We start from the raw sequence: 17,405 nt of genomic DNA on the forward strand, positions 1-17,405 counted from the left end.
CACTATACCAGTTTAACAAATTCAAAATAAAATAGAAATAAATATATGGTCTGACAGTTATGCTGTAAATTGAGTTGTTCCAGATGGTGGTAAGAGACATGGCATGCTTTGGGTCAACCTTGTGGGACATTGCAGGGTGGTCTGTTCCCTTTCATTCCCCCTCCCTGATTTCCTGGGACAGGTGGATGTTTTGTTGTGTTCAAACAATATAACATACTACTCAGTACTTAGTGGCCATGTGTGTAAAGGCGCCAGTACAGATGGACATGTTGTGAGGGTGGCTAAATTATACTACCTGGGCCAGTACTGTCCAGTGACAGTATATGGAATATGGCTGACTCTAGAACATTGTAACTGCATTTTACATGGTTAATTGTTTGTGTATTTGATAAAATTTTAGTCACAATGGCAACAAGTGTGTGTCTTTTGGCACAGCTACTAGATAAATTGTATTTTCTACACAGCAGCATCCTGTTAAACAAATGAATATTTTGCAGATATTACTTTTCTCTGCATTTAGTGTACAATGCATGCCCAAGTTAAGGCTGAACATTACACTGCGTTGTCATTCATTTTTTAATTTTACCAGCTGTGCAAGTTTTGGATTCAGCCCTTACAACAGAACCACAAGCAATGTACTAAAAGAGCCTGAACTCCCAAGAAAGCAAAAAGCTCTGTAGTGAATATACATCTAGCAGCTTTGGATTCAAAGACGTGCTCTGTGAAAGTCAGCCTTCGTGAAAGTTGAAGATACAAAGGTCTAGGAGACTATCAACTTAATCCCTTTAATGGACACAACAGAATGAAAAGGTAACTGTTAGAAAACACTTACTAATCGATTAGAGGGTTGGAAATCCAGGTCTCTGACTAGTAAAATGTCCTGGTATGACATATTGTGACTGGTTGACATTTTTATAAGGTACAATGTAATGCTTCTTGCAAGTTAATAATTAGAAATCTCATGCCCTATCATTCCATTTTACCTCTGTCTCTCCATTTATCACTGTGTATTATGTACCCCATATTAAAGTCACTACAGTATCGTTTGCTAAATCTTAACCTACCTTCCTGCCTAGTGTATTTCACTGTGACTCTACTCAACTTCCCCTGCTGTCCCTCTGGTCTCAGCTTACAACAATTACAAAAAAAAAAATGAACTTAATCTTCCAAAAACTGAGCTTAATAATAAACAGCACAGTTTAATCTGTTTATGTCGATATTTTGATGCATTATGATTCTATAATACTATACGTGTTTGTTTATAAATGTATACTTACTTATATACCTGCATGCCTCTAACACAGGTCATGCACAAGAGGGTTTCTGAACCAGCTCACTTACCCACTTACAGATGACAGACAGACAGAAAGATAGATAGATAGATAGATAGATAGATAGACAGATGAGATAAATCGATAAACTTTTTAATGTAGGCCTGTGCAATGTTTATGAAAGTATCCTTAAGTTCTTTAACACTGTGAGTATGCATACCTAATGTGAAATTTCAGAGTTTTTGAAGTTTGAAGCATATACATCCATCTGACTTCAGTGCACTCTTACCTATGTTAAATTTGGCCAGGACAGAAGTTTGGTATTATTTCAAATCAGAGGGCAGAATGTAACTAATGTTGAGAATGAAAAAAGCCTACCATTAAATAAATTACTTACCACCAAAAATACAGTCAAACACTTTCTGATGAAGAGAGTCAACAACATACATAATCATTTAAAAAAACAAAGTCCCATTCAATCAAGCAAAGCTTCTGGTTTAAATATTTATCTTGTTGTATTTTCTAATTTACCAAATAATAGTTTATTGCTGCTTCTCTTCAGAAATATCTTCACATAAAAAAAACTATCAAATGCTGTCAAAGCCTTTTTGCACAACCTGTAACACTGCCGGGTTTACTGTTAATACTTTCTATAGAAACTGCCACATCCCACACAGAGTAGCAAAGTACTGGCATACAAGAGATACTGTAACTAATATGTATACCTTGTTATAAGCGGGATGACTGGATACTGAGTGCACTCACTAAGAAATGCACACACAGTAGCAATCCCTTGGATTTAAGATTAAAAAAGACATTCTTAAAAAATAAATAAAACATAACTAATTAATCACAACAGTTCAGTACAGTCATGCTTAATACATTCACCAAATTTCAGTGCAGATAAAACGAAAAAAAATTATTCAAATATTTGTAAATCATATGGCAGTAGCTGTAGAAATTATATGACAGAAGTCAGGAAACAAAAGGAAACAGAGGTGCCACATATAACGTGTGTGTGTCTTTCGGCTTTTCCCGGTTAGGGGTCGCCACAGCGGAACTCCGGTTCTCTAATGATTGGTAGTTGATTTTTACGTGCCGAGTTACCAGCCCTGACGCACAATCTTCAACAAAGGTATGCCCATTCACTCATGTCTCCACGCAGAAGATGCTCTAGCTGAGAATCTAACCGGACAGCGTCTTACTGTGAGGCGACAACGCTACCGCAGCACCACCACCGCGGGTAGGTGCCAAATATAATACGATGGGAAAGTTAAACAGAAAAATATCAAATGGTTAAAGCTCAGGGAATAATTTAAACCAAATTAAATTACATGATCAATTTGTCATCCCTCTCAATTTTCAAGCTTACTGAAATATTCCACCACACAGGCAACCCAGTATAAAATGTAGATGGACACAATCCTTGACAAGATACTGGTGCTGCAGAGACCACTCATTGGTAAACTCTGCAGACTAAAGTAATACAGATTTCCTGAAATTTTAATATGCCTTGACCCAGGAGATGGATCAGTCCTACCAATGTATTGAAATCCTACACATATGAAAATAAATTATAGCAAATACACAATGATTCACAGAAGTTGTCGCCTCACATTAAGACATTGTCCTGTTCGATTCTCAGCTAGAGCGTCTTCTGTGTGGAGACATGCGTGAATGGGCGTACCTTCGTAGAAGGTTGTGCGTCAGGGCCGGCAACTCAGCATGTAAAAATCTACTGCCAATCATTAGCGGACCGGAGTTCCACTGTAGCGACCCCTAACCGGGAAAAGCCAAAAGACACAACAACACAAAGATCACAAAAGATGGAATGCATGCATGAAAAAATATATATTTTTGCCAATCTCCATACTGTTTCCTCTATATTTATATATATTTTTCTCTATTTTTTCTCTCATATGTTGTTTGTTCTCAGTATTTTTATTAGCTTAATCCTGCTATAAGACTCTATACTAGCCTCTCTCATGTACAATCTGAATAATCTATTATAACTCTTGCTACTATTGTATATAATGTATTATTTGTTACTGCCTATGCTTGGAGCTTTTCTCCCCGGGCCTCTACTGAAAATGGAGATATATCCAGTTAGACTAGCCTGGTCAACAAATATAAAATAAAATAAATAAATGTATACATGCACTGGGAAAATGCAGTTTTGCCAGGAAAAGTCACATGACCAACAGTGGATGGGAATGTATTATACATGAATGGAGCAACAGTAAAAAGAGTAGGTTGCCACCAGCAAGACCTTCACCCAAAGGATCCCTGCACCACAGAACAGACTCCATATCCATGTACAACAGAATTCAGCCCTGACCCTATATAAACAAAACCTTGACAACTGGATGGGAAATCATAAATGCATCCACGGCCTTCCCCCCATGTCCCTTATGGGCAGAGGCTGGCAATAAGAAAAATGTTAAACTAACACCCTCCCCAACAAATCATTAGCTACCTGCTTACTAACACACACCCCTCCTCTTTTTGATACTTCAAACAAACAAATGTCTCCTTGCACCAAAGTTCCACTGCCAAAACAGTCAATATGATGTCTCCTTGCACCAAAGTTCCACTGCCAAAACAGTCAATATGGTAAAGCAAAAAATAAAGCAGGAAACACCAAGCCGAGACTTACAACAAATATTTATTAAAACAATAAAAGCAATAAAGATAAAAGTGCACAAAAAGCACTTTCAGGCAAACATGCCCTTCATCAGATAGTATTCAACAAGCAAAGCAATAAATTTAAAATACTTATCCTCCTATCAAAATTCAGTATTTTACCCTCCTTTTTCTTAGGATGGGTTTTTGCCTGGGGTGCATGCTATCAAAGGATAGTAAGCTGTTCCACCAACATGCTTTCTTATATAAAGTTGTCTCTATATTACCATCTACGTGTTTGTTAAGATGTACATCCAGGAAATCTATCAGTGTGTCAGAACTGTTGACCGAAAATCTTAAAAAATCTGTGCTCATTTCCAAATATTGTAAAAAAGATGTTAACTCAATATCTGTACCTTTCCAGAGAAAAAACACATCATCCACAAACTGGGTATAATAACCTAGTTTGGTCCTCCAATCATGATGTGTATTAAATATGACATTATCTTGCTTCTTTCTATTTTAAATTTATTGCTTTGCTTGTTGAATACTATCTGATGAATGGCATGTTTGCCTGAAAGCGCTTATTGTGCACTTTTATATTTATTGCTTTTATTGTTTTAATAAATATTTGTTGTAAGTCTTGGCTTGGTGTTTCCTGCCTTATTTTTTACTTTATCATATTGACTGTTTTGGCAGTGGAACTTTGGTGCAAGGAGACATTTGTTTGTTTGAAGTATCAAAAAGAGGAGGGGAGCATATTAGTAAGCAGGTAGCTAATGATTTGTTGGGAAGGGTGTTAGTTTAACATTTTTCTTATTGCCAGCCTCTGCCCATAATAAATATTTGTCGTAAGTCTTGGCTTGGTGTTTCCTGCCTTATTTTTGACTTTTCCATATTGTCTTTTTGATACTTGGGACCCAAATCGTTTGGAGTATGTAGCCAGGTTTGTAAGGGCCCAACAGATGAACCAATGTACCCAAAAAGCAGGAGGCTGCAACTCTCCAGAATTAAAAATATAATCACTGAGATGAGATTTAATAAGGCATGCATTAATTTGTTAACTTTAAACTTGGGGAGAGCTTCTACCTGTAGACAAAGGGATACTGTCTTCAAACTAGAGAGATAAAGCTTATTACTCAATGCTGGAAGATGCCAGAACAAATTGTGTATTATAATGCTCTATAATCTGGCTACTGGGGACTTGCTGGTTGATTTGCAGTTGGTGTTGGTCCATAACACTAGTATGTATACTTTACATGGAATATTTTTTGTTGTTATTTACAGCATGAACTTCTGTTCTAAACTGATAAATACATTTAGTACAAGAAACATAAACTGATACTTCAACATTGACAATCTACAGCTAACAGCTTTGCAACCCGCATGAGACATATAAAGGAATCACAACAAAAGCACAGGAGAATCACACATTTATCACAAGATACTGGTCTGGAAGTCAAATTGATAGGATCACTAGCAAAAGCCCTAAAAATTGCAAACATTAAATAATTTCTTAGAAGGATTTCATATGTTCAATCAATTATAAGTTAAATCACCTGCACAGATTTTACTGAAATCAGTATACACAACCGAGGTGCCAGCTTTAACACATTAAGAGACCATGATTGTTAGCGACGTGGTACTGAAAAGAAAGCATGCACAAAAGGAAGTTAAAATGAAACATTATCTGGTATACAGGGCATTGTCAGATCCCAGTCTAATGGACATCCTGCATATCCACAAAACAAACAGCACCAGAATTACCCATTCTAAAGACTTAAATCTTGCCTGTAATATAAATAGTTCCTGCTGGAGAGATAGGTATATACCCAGAGACTACTGCATCTATGGAACAGGCTCCCCATCCATGTGAAGCAGAGTTCCTCCCTAACCCAATTCAAGTGCAACTTGGACAATTGGATGAGAAACTGGAAATTCATCCCTGGTTTGACACATATGTCTTTAATGGACACAGGTAACCTGTAAATGGTTCATCTCCCAGGCTCATGCTTATACTTATCAAGGGTGCCAGAACTTGTCAGAGATTTGGAATGCATGGCTAGGCTTAAAAAGGCCCTTATGGGTGTTAGCCTAGTAAACAACTATGAATATATGAACAACAAAAGGTGTATGCTTTAAAAATAGGAACAGCTGATAAATGTAAAACAATAAACATTCACAGACTGTGGACAAGAGGTGAGGCATTGGGGTAGCACCATGATAGTGTCAATATTGCTATTGCCTTGTAGCACTTAAGTATCTAGTGCATTCCTCAGCTAGGCACCTACTGTGCAGAGTCTACATGTTTTCTGTGCCCATGTTGGTGTTTCTGGCTGTACTGATTTCCTCTGGGTTAAATCACTGCACAAGTTAGTTGTGTATTAGGCATCCAGTTCCCCCCTACATGAAGATTCCTAAAGCCACATCTGAAAGAAATAGGGCACAGCAACCACAGATAACTAATGGAAATGTAGCAACTTAACGTCTCCTCTTAGTAAGACAGGTTAGAAATCTGGTATAAAAGTAAATTCAACAGACAGTTAGTATGATGGATCTATGTTTTCTTAAAGTTAAATGTTAAATATTACAGAAGTTAGCTGTTTTTTTCAGTTATCAGCATGACTTGCTTACACACAAGTATATACCACAATCTAATACTCAACAAATCAAACTTCAAAACAAAACTTCAAGAAAAACTGCTCGAGACACAGTTAATATAAAAAAAACACCATTTTTTTACAGGTCAGCATGGGTCACCTCCATGTGGGAGTCTGCACCCCCTGCTAATTACAAACATATATATATATATATATATATATATATATATATATATATATATAGATATATAAATATATATATATATATATATATATATATATTTATATAAAAAAACAACTATAAGAACACACTACAGTTGGAAAGAGCAAATTCTTCACTCTCTACTGTTCACAAACAACTCTTATAAGAACATATAATACAAAAGAAGACAGCTGGATACACTCGAACCACTCTAAGTTTAATGTGAAGCGCTTTTCGTCTGGGATAACACCCGTACTTCCTCAGACAAAAATATACAAGTAAGGGATATTGTTTCGTCTTAATGAAACAATATCCCTTACTTGCATATTGAAACTAAAAAACATGGGAAGATAGACTAGAAGTACAACCCTTTTTATCAGAGTGTGAATTTTTAAATAATAGAAGTACTGTATGAATTTTCATAGTTTATATTTAATTACATGTGGATAAACAGTTTTAGTTTTATACGTTAGTGAACACAAAATTCTTACACATTTATAAATTAAGTAATGTTGCTGCTCTTGGTTAAAAGGTTTTATTAGTAGATCATATTATTAGTTAAGCTTTTACATTTTACAAACAAATCTTATTTTAGTTTGGTATTTTTTACATTTTAATTAATTAATTAATTAATTAATTAATTAATTAATTAATTAATTAATTAACTGATTTGTACTTATAGAGTGGTTTTGGTGTATGTTTTTTGTCAAATAGCACATGTAATAAGCTTCTACTGTGTCCAAACGTAAACCAAAAGAAACACCAAAACACCTATAATGAAAGGACAGGGCAACTCCACTGAATGTAGCAAACCAGGACTCTCCACCAGCTTAAAACCGAAAATTCCAGCAGGAAAAGACTTTGTCGCCAACAAATAATGCTTTCGCATTCATCAAATTCTATCAGACAACCACATTCTCTCCCTCCATGAATCAAGATTTAAAACACATACACAAACATATAAATATAACCTATGCGACATATATTATAAAACATATTTAAAAATACATTTCTAAAACCAGTAATTTTTCTGACTTTAGTTTCAAATATGGGACAATAGATATAGTGTCATTGAGTCCAGAATCTATTGGATTCCGTGTGATTCCTATGGGATAATAATACATCCCATGGCATCCTGAACTACAGAATCCAACACAAAAAAGGTAAAACTTCCATCAGAACATGTGTTAAGATGTTTAAAGAGTGCGTTTTTATTGTCCTGTTTTTGTATATCGTATAGGTGCTCATAAACTCTTCTACGGAGTTGTCTTTTAGTTTTTCCAACATAAAATGATTGGCATGATTGACACACAGCCAAATAGACAACTCCGCAGGAATGACAATTGTAGAAAGCATTAGATCTAATCTTCCTGTTTCTACTTTCCAGGTATATAAATTCCTGATTAGACATATATTTGCACTGTGAGCACCTTCCGCACTTGTATGTCCCCCTACGCGGACACACAAATGATCGCTGCCTGGAACTCACTCTTTAAACATCTTAACACATGTTCTGATGGAAGTTTTACCTTTTTTGTGTTGGATTCTGTAGTTCAGGATGCCAGGGGTGGACCATGGGATGTATTATTATCCCATAGGGAATCACACTGGCAAATACTTTTGGAATCCAATAGATTCCCTGGACTCAATGACACTATATCTATTGTCCCATATTTGAAACTAAAGTCAGAAAAAATTTGATATTAAAATATATAAAAAATAATTTTTGATAAAAATGGTAATGTAATTTTGCTAATCTATCAAGCTTCTTTACGATATTACATATATCAATTACTGGTTTTAGAAATGTATTTTTAAATATGTTTTTATAATATATGGAGTCGCATAGGTTATATTTTATATGTTTGTGTATGTGTTTTTAAATCTTGATTCATTAATTAATTCATTAAGGGAGGGGAGAGAAGCTATTTAAGCTTGTGGAATTAACATGTGGTTGTCTGATGAAGTCAGAATTTGATGAAAACGTGTCAGTATTTGTTGGCGTTAATAAAGTCTTTTTCCTGCTGGAATTTTCGAGTTTTAGCCGTGCCTTATTGTGAGCTGGTGGAGAGTCCTGGTTTGCCGTACTACATTCAGTGGAGTTGCCCTGTCCTTTCATTATAGGTGTTTTGAAGCTTCTACTGTGGGTAACACTGACTTGAAATGGCAACTTCTCTAGTATGAGCTTATGCTGCATATATGAAAATACAACTAACATGACAGGTAGTAGTTTAGAACACATTATTGAAGTCAATTTTAAAGTAGTATCTAAAGTTAAACACATAATACTCAGAAACTATGTAAATATGGTATGAAACAAGCATTATAAACGTGCATGACAAAACGCTGTCAGAAAAAGAATGGGTTGAACTGATCTGCCCAAGTGATACAAACAGACCAGGACAGCTGTTTCTCATGTTTTTCTTCTAACAGTTACTATTCTGTAATTTTAAATGCCCTACAATTTCTTTTACTAACTATTCTGAGATCTCATCCTTTTTCCACCCTCTCTCTGAAGGAGTGCATCCAAATGTAATGCTGAACTGAGTTCCTTTAATCTGACAGTTATGCCCTTTTCTGCTTAATCTTTACGTCCTGCATAACTCCACAATATTTTTAGAATTTTTAATACTCAGATTAAGAACTACTTGTCTCCTCTTCTACTGAAAATACATAAAGGTTCTTGAGGATCTTGTTTCTGCTGTCTCTTAATATCCTGACATCTGATTCATGCACCCCTTTTCATACATTATCCATTGATTTTACCATCCTGTGCTGATATTACAGCACAAAAACATTGCAGAAATACCCTGGGATTTTTCTTAACCTGTAAGTGAAATTCAAAGCACTACTCAGCACTGAACTTCTCAATTAATTCCCCATGCCGTGTTGACCTGGCTAACATCCAAACCTTTTTGTGCTGCTGAAACTGTAGTGTACCTGTAACTGGTTTGTTCTTCATAGGTTACATCAGCAGCTTTATTGTTCTGTGCTGCCACCACAGCAGGTGTGGTTCAGTGCATTAATAAATTTTTATTTTCACATGCCGGATTGCAACTACTTCACTAACTTTGCAACTTTGCACATTATGAGGATATGGTTCTTGTTTTAACCTTTAATATCATGCATGCATTGTTGAATCATTTCCTTATTTACCACCTATATCACAGATTATTTTCCCATTTCACATTAACAGCCATGTGAGATACTCCATCAGTAAAGATTTTACTCTGATCTTCCTTGGATTGTATGTTGAAGATGCAAACAAACACAAATTACAGTGGTATGAACAAATGTAAAACTGAGCTCAAACACTGTCTAACAGATGCATTCTGCTAAATGGAGGGACAGCAGGCCCAAATCTATTGACATTCAATGGCATTACAAAAATCTGACTTAATGATCATTTATTCCACTATAAGCTACAACATGTCTCCACTGTACATTCTTTCACTCATTTATTAAATTAATTTAATCAATGTCAATAGTTATGGATAAGGGGGTTCTTTGTATTTAAATTTTCTTCTGAAATAAAGCTGCTGTACATCTGTCTATACTTCTTGTTCCCATCATGTAGAGTAACAGGCTTACACGATCAAACTTACAACCTTTTGTCACAGCAATCTGATGGTACTGTATACAGAAACGGTGGTGCTTATTTAAAATTGTTGTATATTCAAAATGGAATATACGTGGAAAACACTGATGAATGAAATTATGGTCATATCTCTGACCACAGAAAACTTGTACGAGACAAAGATATCAAAAGAAATTCACCTTCAGAGTAGAGCAAAGTGAAGTCTGAGAGGAGAAACCTGACATCCATTTCAGGACATAAAAGAAAGTATGATCAGAGAGATAGATCCAATCATAATTATCTAACGTCTGGATTAGAGAACCAAAAGTGGAGAAGTATGAATTGTTTTACAGCTTTGAAACATATGAAACGCTTATGGTAATAGCACACACAGCAGGCAGAAATGAAGTACTGTTTTGATAAACAAATGGTTTAAAAAGCTATTGCACACTTCCCTACGTTACAGTTTTTATGAGTAACAACAAAGCGTACTTTGGCTGAGACATTAAACTGAGGCCCCATCTGCTTGAGTTGGTGGCATGTCCGTTGGATGTAAAAGATGCTACGGCACTTGTCAAAAACAGTAGGGAAGTTCTCCAATGTTCTGACGAAATTTCCCCTAGTAGTACAAATACCACATAGAGTCTCCCCTGAAAAGAGGTTATCAGTCTAGTAGAAGTAACCCAGTCAAAAAGGATAGATAAATAAATAAATACATCTGAAACTTGGGCTAATAGCTCTCAGACTATTTCCAGAAACAAGGACAAGTCCTCAAAAGATCAGGGACACTTTTGAAATATTAATATTATTAACATCAAAAGTTGACAGAATAACAGAATGTGAATTGTTATGGATTTTCTGAAGTAAAAAAAGTCTAACTCTAATTACTGCTATTAACTCCTGTGGCACTTCACCATCTCTTCCACCAAAATTGCCAGTTTTCAGAAGGCATGAGAGAGGCATCACAATTTAGAGCCAAAACCAGAGCTAGTTGAAAGGTATAGCTTACAAATTTTGCAGAAATGCCATCTCCTGAGCCCAATGCAGTAAATGTGAAAACAGCTTAATGCCAGTAATTTTGCCTCTCTGCCACAAGTTTTCAGATTGCTTTAGAAGAATCACTGGCATACCAAACAGCAAATGGCTTTCATTTCATTTTGTTTCAGTCTGTAAACTAGCAGAGTATACTTGGAAGGCATAATGTGTAAAATATCAAAATGCATGCCTTAGATCATGAGAGGTTAGCATAATGGTTGAAGTGTTTACCTTACAGACACAAGATACACGGTTTGATTCTCACAGAGGTAACTTGCTAGACTTAAAATGAATGACAAAACCAGTTAGCCTCGTACTTGACGTGTGAATTTACAAATGCACCAGATTAAATACATCCCTAAGTCGCAATCAAAAAGATAAACTATATTTCCAACTGATGGCAATCAACTATGATGCTCTGCAATTCATCATGCCATACAGCAGACAAGCCAAAAAAGATCACTGCACTTTGGAAAAGTGTTGGGAGCTACGATTACACTAAGCCTTTTTTTCAAAATCTAGCAACAACTTGTTGCGCTCGCAAGCATTAAAACCTCAAGATGAGGAAATAGTAAACTGTCGCTCTAGCTGTTGATAAAGTGGCGTTATTACTCTAAACTGTCCAAAAAGGCGCATACTGTGTGAGATCGCGTCCCAATGGTGGACTGGAGACCTTTTCAGCTATCAGGATTAGTTCCTCTGCCTTTTATTTATTTCATTAAACTTGTGTTTCTGTTCCCGATTAAGGAAATAATTAAATGTTCAGATAACTGGAAATGACACCTGAGGAATGATCCGACAATACTTGGATAATTAACTTGGACACAAGCACTGCGCGCTGGAGAAGCAACTCACTGAAGCTGACTATGCAGGTCCAACAGTTTCGGTGTTAGTGTCTCAAATTATTCACCTGCCCTTTCAGCGGAGGCTTGAAGCTATTCCACTATCGTCAAGCGCACTGCCACATCTGTACTGCTAAAAAGCTGCAGGTATATGCAAAACACCGACGTTAAACAGACCGTGTGTTCACACATCTGCAGGTTAGCTAAACTGCTAATATTTTATTAAACCGAAATACCCAAACATTAAGAAGAGGTGACAGCTTGAATAACCTTGTGGTGTTAGAAGTGCATTCTGTTAAGTTTAGTTTTAGTTAAATAGCTCCATATACCACGTCAATATTCAGTCATACAGCATCAAGTAAAAAGGAAGCTGGCATTCTTAATGTAACCTGTATCATGCCACAAAAAAGAACGGGGCAAAAGCACCGGCTGCAAAATATATGTTACCGGGTGACTTGTTGGCTCTTTACGAAACTGTTGCATGGAAAGTAAATGGACTCCTTGGCAGACACCGATAATGCTCATCTGTCACACTACCTATAGACAAAATATACTTTCTCACTACCTGATCTACGGAAGGAGCAGCTTGGAACACACTTACCTGTTGATGCGAAACTATACACCACCGGATTATGAAGACCGCTATTAGTACTTGTACAGCAGCAAAAAGGGGATTACTCAAAATGCTGTTGACTGTGTTCATGTGGTAAAAACTCATCTTGCGCTTCTTCTCCTTACGTTCATACTTTTAGTTCTCCTGCTCCAGTAAGAATCTCAGTTCCCAAATGCCACCATGCACCCTCCTACCATTAAGCCAACTCTTCCCACTCTTATCTCCTTGTCCACCGTCTAGGTTCTGCTTAGCCGACATATACATGTGCGGCGGATGCACGTCATTTTAGCTGGGAGGCAAACAGTACACGAGCTGACAAAAAAGTCTTTTCTATCTGTCCCCGTGTCACTCACACTTGTCACGTGACACAAGGGACGCCCTGCTTCAGTGGTAAGAAACTTATGACACGTCAGTGCCAGAGTTACTTGCTTCGGACCGAAATGTAAACATTGCCACCCAATCGTCACCTACCTCCCATCTTGTGACATCACAGTTTTTCCCTATCAACATATTTCTTAGTTCTTTGAAAACCCTGTCCCATTCCTGTTTTCCTTCCCTGGTTGAACTCAGTGATTGCAGCAGTAGTTCCTATTGATTTTAAGTTATAAGATATAGTTTTTATGTCGCAGTAATTTTATTACTTATTTCAAAACATTAAAGGACACAAAGCCTATCTTTAAGGAAGGTATTTGACTTGCAGGCATTTTTTTTACTATTTACAGGACGCTAGATGCATAGCTCTTAACCAGTCAGGGAAAAACTTCAACAGAATGAGGGACAGATCCAGAAATAATCAGGGACAAATTTAAAATATAAATACAGTTAACTTCAGACATTGACAAAATAAGAGAATATGAATTCATATACATTTTCTGAAGTAAAAGAAGTCTATAACTATTGTTAATATTTATTAAGTGTAATTCACCACCTTTCTTCAAAAGTCACCAGTTTCAGGAAGGATTAAGAGGGACAGAGCTATAATTTAAGTCAAAATCAGGGGCATCCCAGGAAATCAAGGAGAGATGAAAGATATTAACTCTGTGGGCAATGGAAATCCTTCTACGTGGCACACCTCATCACAAAAGGTTTCTCATCCAGAAAAAAAGAGGTCATTGTTCCCCTCTACTCATCACTCATTAGACCCATTATAGAGTACAACGCCCCTTTTGGTATGTACCTCACAAGACATCTACAACAACTGTAAAGGCCGCAGAAATACCTCACAAAGAGGATTACCGGCCTCAAACAGATGCTCTACGCAGAGCGTCTCAAAAAACTCCAGCTTTACTCCGTCGCAACTCAGAGGTGATCTCTGCCTAACATACAAAGCTATGTCAAACCCAGAGCTGTTGGACATGCTCCACTTAAAGAAATCCCAATCCCTCCGAGCTACATGCTCTAGGAACCTAAACCTTGTCACCACAATAAACAGAACATGCCGGAGGGATAGATTCCTGTCCCAGGGACTTCCCATACTCTGGAATAAACTACCTATCTATATCAAACAAAGCTCCTCATTAGCACTCCAAGAAAAATCTTGATGATTGGATGGGAAATAGGAAATTCACCCCGAGATCACCTCTGTGGCTCTGCTCGACAGTGGCACAGGAAAATAATTTGGGAGGCAAAAGCCAGGATACCTTTTTGGCTGTGCTTGTATAGGCCCCAGGTCCGATAGCCTAGTACCTACCTACCTATGAACCTATGAACAGTAAATGTTGCCAACACAAACGATCCATTTATCACTTTTTTCTTGATTCTTTATTTATTTATTTTTGTTATTACATGGATCCGGTCAAGAAAGGTTCTTAATAACAGCAACGACTGCTGTTACTATGTTAAAAAAAAGCACAAGGGATCATCTGTCTGAAGAAGATGATCTGTAATGCTTACTGAGATGTGTCCATCTTTGGGAAAGTTTTTATTTAGTGCATTTGTTTTCCTCTGTAAATACTAGCTGGACAGCAGATGTATCTGTGGGCAGGGGTAACCATACACACTGCCCACAGAAATGCACATAGCCATGGATGAAAAGAAGCATGCACGTCATTTTAGAAATCACACCACACACTTGTTTAGAAGAAATGGACTCAGCCATGTACTTATTATGCTAATCAAATCAGGGAGAATACCAGTGCCAGATAATTAGTCAATGCCAACCAAGAATATGCAGATGTGCGCAAGCAGCAGAACTTGAAAGAAAGTCAAATCCGATCAACCAGGCATAACATACCACCATACTCCTTGTAAATGCTTAACCAACACCAATGACTGAAGGGATCTACAACCAAATACTGACAGTCCTCTGTCACCATTCAGCCAGATACCAGTGGCTGAAGGGGATCTGCCACTTGTGGGACCCCAGGCTGTGGCCCCCAGCATGCTTTCTGCAGCACAGGGCAGCCCGCCCAGAGAAGGGCCAAGGTGTCTGAGCCTGCATGCCTCCCCAAGCCAAGCACACTCCTTTGCAATTTTAGTTTTCTATGTCTGCACTTCCATGCTTCATGGCTGCAACACTTACCTACCCTACCTACCACTTGCTGGGAAAGGCAAAAACCTCAAAAACCCACTAGGAAAAAGGAAAATTCCTTCCCAACCCCTAGTGTGAGCACCCTCATGGTTCAGCAAGCACTTACCTGCTCTTATCAGTCTGAACTTACCACTTGTCATCTTATGCTATCTACACCTCTTCCTACTTTTACGAGGAAGAGTGTGAAGGTGGGTGTTCTGCTCTGTCATGCTCTACTGTTGAAAAGAGATCTTGCCTGTCTACTTGTAGCTTTTGAAACATTTCCTCTACTTACCCATCCACCTTTGCAACCCCCTCTCCCCTTCCTGATCCCAACTAACTTCCTGCCTTCCTGCCCTCCCTGTGCTATTTTCACCTCGGCAATATAGCTGTGCCTGCAATTCCTTGAAATGCTCCCAATTAATTTTGTTTCCCAATAGTTATTTAAAGGACTAGGCATGACTCTATAGAGCACTTGTAATTGGGAAGAGGTTAGCAAAATTAAGCAAAATAAATAAATAAACCATTATTAATTAGTCAGTCCGCCTGAGCCCTAGACCACAGGAAGGAGAGCATGTTATGGAATTGTATACACAGCTATATTGCCTTGGGGAAAATAGCATACATGAGAGTAGGGAGGGGGTCAGGAAGGCAGGAAGCTGGTCAGGATGAGGAAGAAAGAGGCTGTGTAAAGGTAGATGGGTAGGTAGAGAAAGAATATAAAAATACAGGTAGCTAGGAATAATCTCTTTTCAACATCAGAGCAGGACAGAGCAGAACAAAGAAGGCACATAGGGAAGGATAGAAGAAGCAGTGGTACACAAGAATGAACAGGAGAAGCAATGGAGAAGTAACCAACAAAGAAACAGTGATGAACAAGAATTCCTGAATTCCTGAAAAGACTTCAGCAGCATCTAGAAATAATGGAACCTACTAAGACTTCAAACTTGAGTGTTTATTACAAGGTAAATGATGGTTGGTTAATTTCTTACACACACACGTCTTGGGCATAATTGCATCCTAGTATCCCTCATGCTCAGACTGCACAGAAGTGGGCATAATCTGTGTGGATTGATATGCCAAATAACATGCTGTCATATGCAAATAATGCATGATTGACTGACATGCAGATTTGTCAGGGACATCGTGCATACATTGGTTGTCGATTGACACATATAGAAATGACCCTTGCACATGTAGATGAAGTAACGTTATACCCCATTCACTTTTACAGAGACTAAGTATTGTTCTCTCAGCAACTGCAGTGGAATGACAACACCAGAAGACGTCCTTATAAAAAACACGAATACTTCAAACTTTCTAACAAAATATGGCAAATGATCTCGAAATTTACAAAATATGACATCACGGTCCCCATTGGATGGGTGTTTAACAAATCACAAGCTACATAATTTCTTTCCTCTCATGATATTTTAGTGCAGCCAAGAACATTTCTTCATTATCAGTATCTGGCTTCTACTAATATGAAGGGGCGAGGGGTCAGTGCCTTTCTCCTGTTTTCTGTTATGGGGATATGCTTTATGTGAATATTCTATCTTGATAGTAACCCAGAGTAAGGGGTGAGTGAAATGAGTGCCTCTGTTTCTCATCGTGGGAATCATCTTCCATTCTCTTTCACTGGGTTAAGGTAGTTATCTGTTCCATTTATTCAATTCAAGAAAACTTTTTTTTTTTTTTTTTTTTGAGGGAGTGGGGGTTATGATGTTTACTGATTGGGTGTTCATCCAAATCTATTTCATATGTGTCTTTTTTCACACGTATACCATATTCATGCCTTACCATAAACGTCTTCGGATAGGATACAACAGTTGTATATTTATTTCTGTAGTAAGTTTATACTTATAGTTTATAGTTGCTGTGTTGTTATATATTGTTTTACTGTTATATAAATTGTTTAATTCACTTAAAGTTAAGCTGTACTGACTTGCCAGACATCTGATGAATATTCATGAGGCCGGTGAGGACAGCTCCATGAATATTCATTAAATATTCATACACATCACCAGGTGTTGGGTGAGGGGAGGGGTTTGGATAAGCCTTGCTACTACACATTGCTGGGGGGGGTGCTAGGATACAACTATACCCATTTTTTGCAAGATAAATAGTGTTTCTC

At 37.4% G+C, this 17,405-nt stretch overlaps 1 protein-coding gene across 1 annotated transcript in view; it reads right to left on the reverse strand.

Annotated features, from left to right (window-relative positions):
* Positions 1 to 13,168, reverse strand: part of SLC26A2 (solute carrier family 26 member 2) — a 316,527-nt gene extending 303,359 nt beyond the window's left edge. Inside the window, exon 1 of the mRNA XM_044069214.1 lies at positions 12,751 to 13,168. The gene's annotated coding sequence lies outside the window, so the exon portion shown is untranslated. The remainder of the gene's footprint in view (positions 1 to 12,750) is intronic.
* Positions 13,169 to 17,405: the final 4,237 nt, after the last annotated feature.

This window comes from Protopterus annectens, chromosome 4.part0 (genome assembly GCF_019279795.1).
Source record: "Protopterus annectens isolate FY-2018-M chromosome 4.part0, PAN1.0, whole genome shotgun sequence".
In the NCBI taxonomy this organism is placed as follows: domain Eukaryota; kingdom Metazoa; phylum Chordata; order Ceratodontiformes; family Protopteridae; genus Protopterus; species Protopterus annectens.